Genomic DNA, 7,791 nt, shown 5'->3' with positions numbered 1-7,791 from the left:
GATAGAGAATCAACGTATTGTCAACTAGGTGGCCGCCCCGGCGCTAGGAGAGAGTTCCCCCGCTTGTCCTTATTGTTCTGGATGGAAGGAGCATGCGGGACGGTTGCCGGAACCTTCTCGAAGATCTCAGGGGGCCTGGGTCCCGCGGGAATCCCTTCTGTCCCCTTCACAGCACAGCCTTTCCACCCAGTACCCGCCGTCGAGGTGGCAGCGGCGGCGGTGACTCCGGCTGGCCAGGGCCGAGGAGCGGCCGCGCTGCTCTGCCCGCGATGGCCGCAGGAGGGCAGGACAGAGAGACCGCGGGCACGGGCCGCCGCGGAGCCCGGGCGCGCGCCGAGCGCGGGTCGCGCGGAGATGGCGCGCGCGCTGGGGCCCTGAGCCCTGGGAGCGACCGGCCCGGCCCTGGCGTCTGCTAGGGAGTGAGGGGGCTGGGACGGCCGAGGGGTCCCGCCGCCCCGAGAGCCGGGGGACAGTCACCGCAGCCTCTGACGGGAAGGCCGCCCCGGGGAGGAAGGTGGCCAGCGTCGCTCATCATCCCTCTCTGCTCAGAGCCGAACCGCCTTCCTGGCATCTGATGACCGCGTATGCCCCCCCCCCCCGCCGCCTCCAGGCCTCGTTTTGCAGAAACAGAGGCCTGGAGGTGACATGAGTCTAAAGGACATAGTTTAGACCATAAATCAGTTCTGCTAATCCTGAGCTCTGTGGTCCAGAAAGTTTAAATTCAGGAGGCAGCTTCTCATATCTAATTGCATGGACTCCATTTTTCTGTTTTCCCGACCGTGGCCCCTCCCCGTCAGCTCTCTTCTTTTTTAGTACAAACTTCTGCACGTTTCCATCATTCACACCAAGAACTTAAGGTCAGCCCAGTTCTCTTCCCTTCATCAATTCGACTCCATTTCCCTGCATCAAATCATCTCCATTTCTCTTTTCCTTCCTGCTTCCAAATGTATTCCTGACACGTTGGAGCCAGCACCAGCCAAAAGTACTAGTCCAGAGAGCTCCAGCACAAATGAAATGGCCCTGGAAAGGAAGGCAGGGGAACAGGAAGCCCATCAAAAATCAGATTGCATCTTTGTGGGTACTGAGTAGGCATTAAATTGTTCAATAAAATATTCTTGTCCTAAAAACTTTATCCTAAAATGACTTGCATTGGTTTGTTTCACCGATATTTATTTTGGAATGTCAGATAGCTTTACAAAGTGTAAACTTTTTATGTTCATTGAAAGTAGACCTGGGTGGTGAAACACTGCAGTTCTGACATTAACGAACTGTCCAGTTAGAAATAATAAGCACGGAGAGGTGCTAGAAGGCTAAAGTGAAGGCCAGTGGGATTCACAAAGGAGTCCTAGCAACAGAATCTTTGTCTTCTTCCTTCCTCATCCTGTGAGTAGTCTTCCCCTGAGGAGAGTCCTTGAGTCAGTCCACTGCCTTGGGGCTATGAACCCAGAGAGGAGCCTTCTGATTCCAGCCTGGTCTTGTTCATCTTGGGTGAACACACAGCTGCTCAAACTGGGCAGAGAGCAGTGATTGGAGGGTGGGAGCTTTACAGAGTAGAACCGCCTGGCTCTTCCTGGAAACCAGCCCAGGTCTCCCAAGGCAAGGCTCCGGGGCTGCTCCTTTCTTCTGCTAGGACTCTGGCACCTTCTAATTCCTCGGCGTCTGCTTTTCTAGCTTGGCAGTGGCCCAGGCCCCTGATTTTCCACTCTTCTTTCTGCTGACTTTTTTCCTGGCAGTTTGGCTGATTCATTAACATCTCCATCACAGTGTAGGCAGGAGAACAGGGAGCTTAGAACTCCAGGCAGTCTTACTCTTCTTAATGGTCCTCCTAGCGCTGGGCTTGGTGGGAAAAGAGCCATGCTGTTGGCTAAAATGGGATTTGGGGATTATCTGTGGATTTAATCTAGACTTCTCACATCTACCATTTCCACAAATAATTAGAGATTACTAGATACATTTAAAGGTTGCATTAGCCTTAAAGAATTTGGAGAAAATCTAAATAGGCTTAAAAACCATCTTGGAGTCCAGAATGTTAAGCTCTGTGCTCCAGATAATTAACATTTTTAAGTACCACCCTGCTCCCCTGAGCTAAAATCTCTCCTAGGTAACTTAATTTACTTAACGCATTTTAAATTTGATGTATTTTGTAGGAAGGGTGAGCTGAATAGGAAAGCAGTGGGTGCAGTACAGCTGTGTTAAGAGAGACAAGACCGGCAGCATTGGCAACTGGCAACTTCTGTTTTCCAAAGAGGTATGCTGATCCCAGAGGTTTGAGAAGAGTTTTTATTATTAACATATGTGAAAGACCAGCAGGTGGAAGGCAGTTCCTAGAGCCATGCCCTTTCTGAGTATGAGTGCACGAACTCTCTGCTTGGTGAACACACTGGCCAGCGAGTAGGTGATGCTTAGAGAGGGAGCATGGCCCTTCCTTGGGCTCAGAGGGCTCCTTCCAGAGAGCTTGAGCAGAGGCAGCGGCATTCTTTTGATTATTCTCTTCCCAGTGGGAGTCCTACATTAGCACTGACATGAAAATGGCATCCCATTACTGCAGGATGGTTGAGAATATGATGATAACTGGAACGTGTGCCTCTGTAGTATTTGACAGTTTTCAAGGCAATTTCATATGTTATCTTATTTTATCTTTGTAATAACTGTGAGATAAGAAAGACAAATATTATCATCTCCATTTCTTTCTGATGAGGAGACTTAGCCACAGTCTAAGAAAGCTAGAAAAAAAAAAATTGCAAAGCATAATTAGAACCTTCTGACACCTCCCTCCACATGCTTAAAGTTTTGTAAAAAAAAACATCACAGCTTCTCATTTGACTACATTACCATGCCTGCTATATGTTCTTTAAATGTCCACTACATTCAAGCATGCTAATTTCATACCAGTTAAATTATGCAAATTACACTCATGAAAAAATTTTGTGTCATTTTTAACACTGCATCTCTTTCGGAATACTATTATTGTAATACTTCCCACTAATTGTATTTCTTCTCCCTAATAATCAGTAAGGTGTTCATCTAGCCGTGTTGGATAATCTCCTGAAGTCACTTAAAGTCACTTGTAAAATATCACCTGGTATTCACTTTATCCCATGGATTTTCTTCCCCGTCACTAGAATCGCGTGTACACTGAGATAATTCTCAAAGACAAGGGTCAAGATCACAAACTACACTAAACATAGAAAAATCTATGACACAAGTAGAATGTTTAGTGTATCTATAACTATAAATTTTTATATCTATATTTTTAGAATGATAGATTAAAAAAATTATCTGATATAACTCACATGGAGATAGTCCAATTCATGCTCAAAAAGCCATTTCAGCTTTTTTCCATCAGTGCCATTCACAGCTTAGAAGACCAACTTTGCAGGGAACACCCCAAAGTATTCCCTTAAACCTCTGCCAACCTAGGGGGAGAAGGAGTGAAGATATCTCCATCAAGGTCTTGGATAGAGTCGCATAATGGCCATATATGGTGAAAGGTAGATTTTCTCTTGTGACTGTATTCTTGGGATATGTTAAAATGCATATGTCTCCATTTCTGCTCCCAAGAAGCTGGTGCACAGATGTTTGGTGCTGGGGTGGTGGAAGCACTGCTGTCTACAGTTTACATGATGTCTAATAAGCCTCTAGAATGTGCTTAAAAGGCAGTGTTCAAAATGAGGCCCCTAACCCTCTTTGACGTAACTGTCTTTCTTTGGAGTCACATCTTGAAGAAAAGCATGAGGATTTGGAAAGGGAATTAATTTTCTCAACTAGACTTACTATTTTCTCCCTACACTTCATAGTAATCCTTTAAACTCAAAAAATTCAGCTAATTATGGATTTCTACCTGAATAACGCTGCCATCTGAGTGGCTGCCCATCACTGTTTCTGGTTTCTGACCCCCTGTCAGGCCGATTCTGCCTGATTTCACTCATGTGCTGCTGCTTTTTATAATCTGAACATTATTTCCACTCAGATGTCTTCAACCTTGCAGAGAACCTAAGAATTTGAAAAGCGCGGGGGCCGGGGGTGGGGGGTGGCTTGTAACTGTTTTTTGGATAATGATCATTTTGAGTTATTCTAATTTTTTTGCTGCCAAAAGCATACTCTGAGAAAAACATTTGAAAAAATAAACAAAAGTCTTAGTTTAAAACTAAATACTCTAACTTACATTTTAAAAATAGAGCTTAGGCAGTCTTTCTGGTAATTATGATTTCCCCTTTTTTCTATGCTCAATAAATTCTGTTACAATATATTTTGAAATGTAGGACATTGAATCTAGGGCATTAAAGAAGTTAAAAGGCTTTGAGGGGATTTTAAAAGATCCAGCTTCCTAATATGTAAAATGGAACCAGGAAAGACTTCACGGTGTTTAATGTGTTTTTCCCTATCTTCTAAACGCGGTAATCTCTAACCACCACTTGATCACTGGAGATTTATATTCACAATAATTTATGTCAACTTATATCTGGGACTCTTTTTTTTTTTTAACAACATTTGGCAGCCAACTTCTAGTGGAAACGAGAATGTTTCACATTAGTCAGCAGCCCTCTTAAATTATTTCGTGAAATAATTTACGGTGGATTACAAATTCTTACATGGCATTTAAAGTTAATGATTAGGTAGAGAGATACATCAAAAATATGATTAGTCACATATGTACCTGACTTGCATGGTTTTAACTCTATGTGTGTTTTATAAGAATTGCTTTTTAAAAAGATATTTGGGGGCTTGTATATTTTATGTTTTTTAAATTTTTAAAGGAAAAGAAAAATAGATATGCATGCTCTTATAAACACTCTTCTCTAATTAAATGTCCATAACATTATTTTCTACTTCACCATGGCCATTTATGGCATAGGTACTGGTGTGTGATCTGAAACTACAAGAACTTACCTTGCTAAAGATCTCTTCCATCATCACTTGAAGTCAAGATTTACGAATACTAATAAAATATGAGATTTTCCATGAAAATTGTAATGTCTCTTTTTCATTGCAAAGAATCAGTAATGAAGTGATGTACCCCAACAGAACAAGAAATGAAATGAAGCCCAGAGTTCCTCCTGCTAATCTGCGAATGTACGTTTATAAAAGTGTGTTAGTTGTTCAGTTGTCCAAGTCTTTGTGACCCCATGACTGTAGCTGACCAAGCTCTTCTGTCTATGGGATTTCCCAAGCAAGAATACTGAAGTGGACCGCCATTCTCTTCTCCAGGGGATCTTCTTGACTCAGGGAATGAACTGACATACCCCAACAGAGCAAGAAATGAAATGAAACCCAGAGTTCCTCCTGCTAATCTGAGAATGAACTAGTTTCAACTCATTTTCATTCTTCTACAAAGTTATGGTTAACACTTTTAGAAATGTCTTTGTTCAGTTGTTTTTTTAATCACCCAGGAAAGTAAGATGTGGAAGAATGACTGTGAAACTGGTTGAAATTTTACTCTTTTGTATCTCAGATATTTATTTTTCTCCTCCTCTCTCTTTCTATTTAAGAGTGGTTTTCTTAACTATTTATGATTCATTTCATGAAAGCCTAGGTTTTCTCTGAGGGTACTAAAAAGTCTTAAAGTGATTTTAGAGACTAGCAGCAACAAAGAACTATTATCCTTCATCCTTAAAGTCATTGTCAATAGCCTACAACCTGCAATAAACTGTTAAAAAAGGAATTTATGGGGGCTGTATTATCCTCCTGAAATAATGTTGTTACAAGTCCTCCCTTGTCAGTCATCTGCAGGATTCATGTGCTTGATCTCAAACAAAGGGAGGGTCTGGATCCACACAGAGGCTCATGGCAAATTACCCAGGGAGGGCCTGACTTGATAGGCCCGATGCCCTTCGTCACCTTTTCAAAGCAACAGAGTAATAGCCACACGTGTGTTTTATCCCGATGGCACTAAAAGGTACCTGTTTGTAAGGCAGGGTTAGAATTACAGAATTAGAAAAATATTTGCATGCCTGATAACAGTAAATTATGTGAGAGTGTCTGGGGGGCATTGGGGGAGTTCTAGGCAGGACTTTAGAAAGACAACCACAAGCATCCTGTGCATACTTAAAGTTGCATATCAACTCTTCGTTCTGCTAAGTTTTTCCTCCACCTCTCCTTGTCCCACGAGCATGTTCCTTTGCTGAAGCTGGGTCAGTGTGGCAAGCCCCTTGGGGATAGAGAAGGAGAGAGCATTCTATGTGCTGCTGAGTGTGGTGTAGGCTGGGGAAGTGGAGCCAGTGAGTGGCAGAAGGGACAGAATTAGTCACCAGTGGCTGGATTAGCCTGAAGGTGCAGGATCGCTGAAGGCAGAGGGTCCACCTTGGAGAGACAGCTTATAGAGAATGAAGAATGAGACTGTGCGTGGCGAAGGGTGCGAAATGGTCAAGGAGGTGGACAGAGAGGAGGAGGGAGGAAGGGGAGGAGAGAGGAGGCAAAGACATGAAAATGGCTTGATTTGATTCCAAGAGCTGAAGATAGAAAGTTCCACGTTCTAAACCTTAATAATATAAATCATCATTCCCTGAAGACAGTGATAGAATTTCACTGGTAAAATAATGGCTTTCTTTAAAAACAAAATTATGTTGTCCCTTAAAATGTAAAAAAAAAAAAAGAAAAAGGCTCTCCAAGGTTTGGGTGTATAGTGCTTAATAGTCAATGCTAAAGCAGAGGAAATTGGTTTGACAATGAGAATAAAAATGAGAAACTAAGAACCATCACTTCTAGGACATTAATTTACATAAGCCGACTCTAACATGCTGTGCTGCTCATTACTTGGTTTAGAAAGTTATCAGAAGCATATGTTGAGTATGTTTTGAAAGCCAGCTTGCTTCCTTCTGTGAAGCAATGTCTGGAGTTAGTGCCTATGGAAAACAGAATAGCATACATACGACTTTAATCCCATTATTTTGGAAACTTAGGAAAGCTTCGGGTATCATTTAAGATGGTTGGTTTTCTTATTTTGTGTACTTAGACAAACATTAATGACTTTATTTAGGAAAAACTTATATACGTTTAGAAAACTGAAAATCAAAATCTAGAATTCAAATTGTCACTGAATACAAAACTCAAATTTGTAATTCGAGTCTCCATATAAATGACATCTGTTACCATTTCCTTATAGGATTACCTCTAAGGTTTAGCAAGAGCTTTCTAAAACTCATCTCCAGAGGAAACTCTAAACTCTGCTAAAATATTGTTACACAAATTCATAAATGAAAGACCTAATAAATATTGGGAAAGAACAAATATTTGCCATCTGCCAAAATAATTCTAATTTATATTAATAACCTGTTTAGATTTTTGTTCAAAATTACAGAGTAGCCACTAGTAACTAACATTTATAAAATAATAGCTTGGGTAAGAGTCCCTGCCCTTCACTTAATCACCCAATAAGTCCAAGCTGGAATATTTTCAGCAGCATTTATCGGACATCACTTTTATGTGATTGAAACTATCAGTGACAGTCTTTTAGTAGACTATCTGCTTTTTGTCAAAATATTGCTCGAGAAATCATCCCTCTTTGAAGTGTCATGTATTACATCTGCAATCATGCTGTCAAAATAAAATGTATTTAAGACAAAAGGAAGATAATTTCTTAATTAAGTGTAACAAAAAGCACAGAAGACTATGTTCATTCTAGTTCTAGAATTATCTGTAAATTACCAGAGTAGAGGAAACTCAAATCAGGGGCCTTCTGGTCGAAAGATGGAAAAACCACTGAAAACTTATGAGAACTTGTCATTGTACGAGAAAAATAAAATGCAATCAAAATATGATTTTCTAAAATGTGTTCCTAATTAGCACCTTGGC

At 41.3% G+C, this 7,791-nt stretch overlaps 1 long non-coding RNA gene across 1 annotated transcript; it reads left to right on the top strand.

Moving 5' to 3' along the window:
* Positions 1 to 399: 399 nt before the first annotated feature.
* Positions 400 to 5,119, top strand: LOC113879131. The gene is made up of 3 exons (XR_003507207.1): positions 400 to 582; positions 2,148 to 2,248; positions 4,856 to 5,119. It is a non-coding gene; the product is annotated as an uncharacterized LOC113879131 (long non-coding RNA).
* Positions 5,120 to 7,791: the final 2,672 nt, after the last annotated feature.

This window comes from Bos indicus x Bos taurus, chromosome 20 (assembly GCF_003369695.1).
Source record: "Bos indicus x Bos taurus breed Angus x Brahman F1 hybrid chromosome 20, Bos_hybrid_MaternalHap_v2.0, whole genome shotgun sequence".
NCBI lineage: Eukaryota > Metazoa > Chordata > Mammalia > Artiodactyla > Bovidae > Bos > Bos indicus x Bos taurus.
The sequence above is the reverse complement of the archived record's forward strand: the minus strand, read 5'-3'. Positions and strand labels throughout refer to the sequence as shown.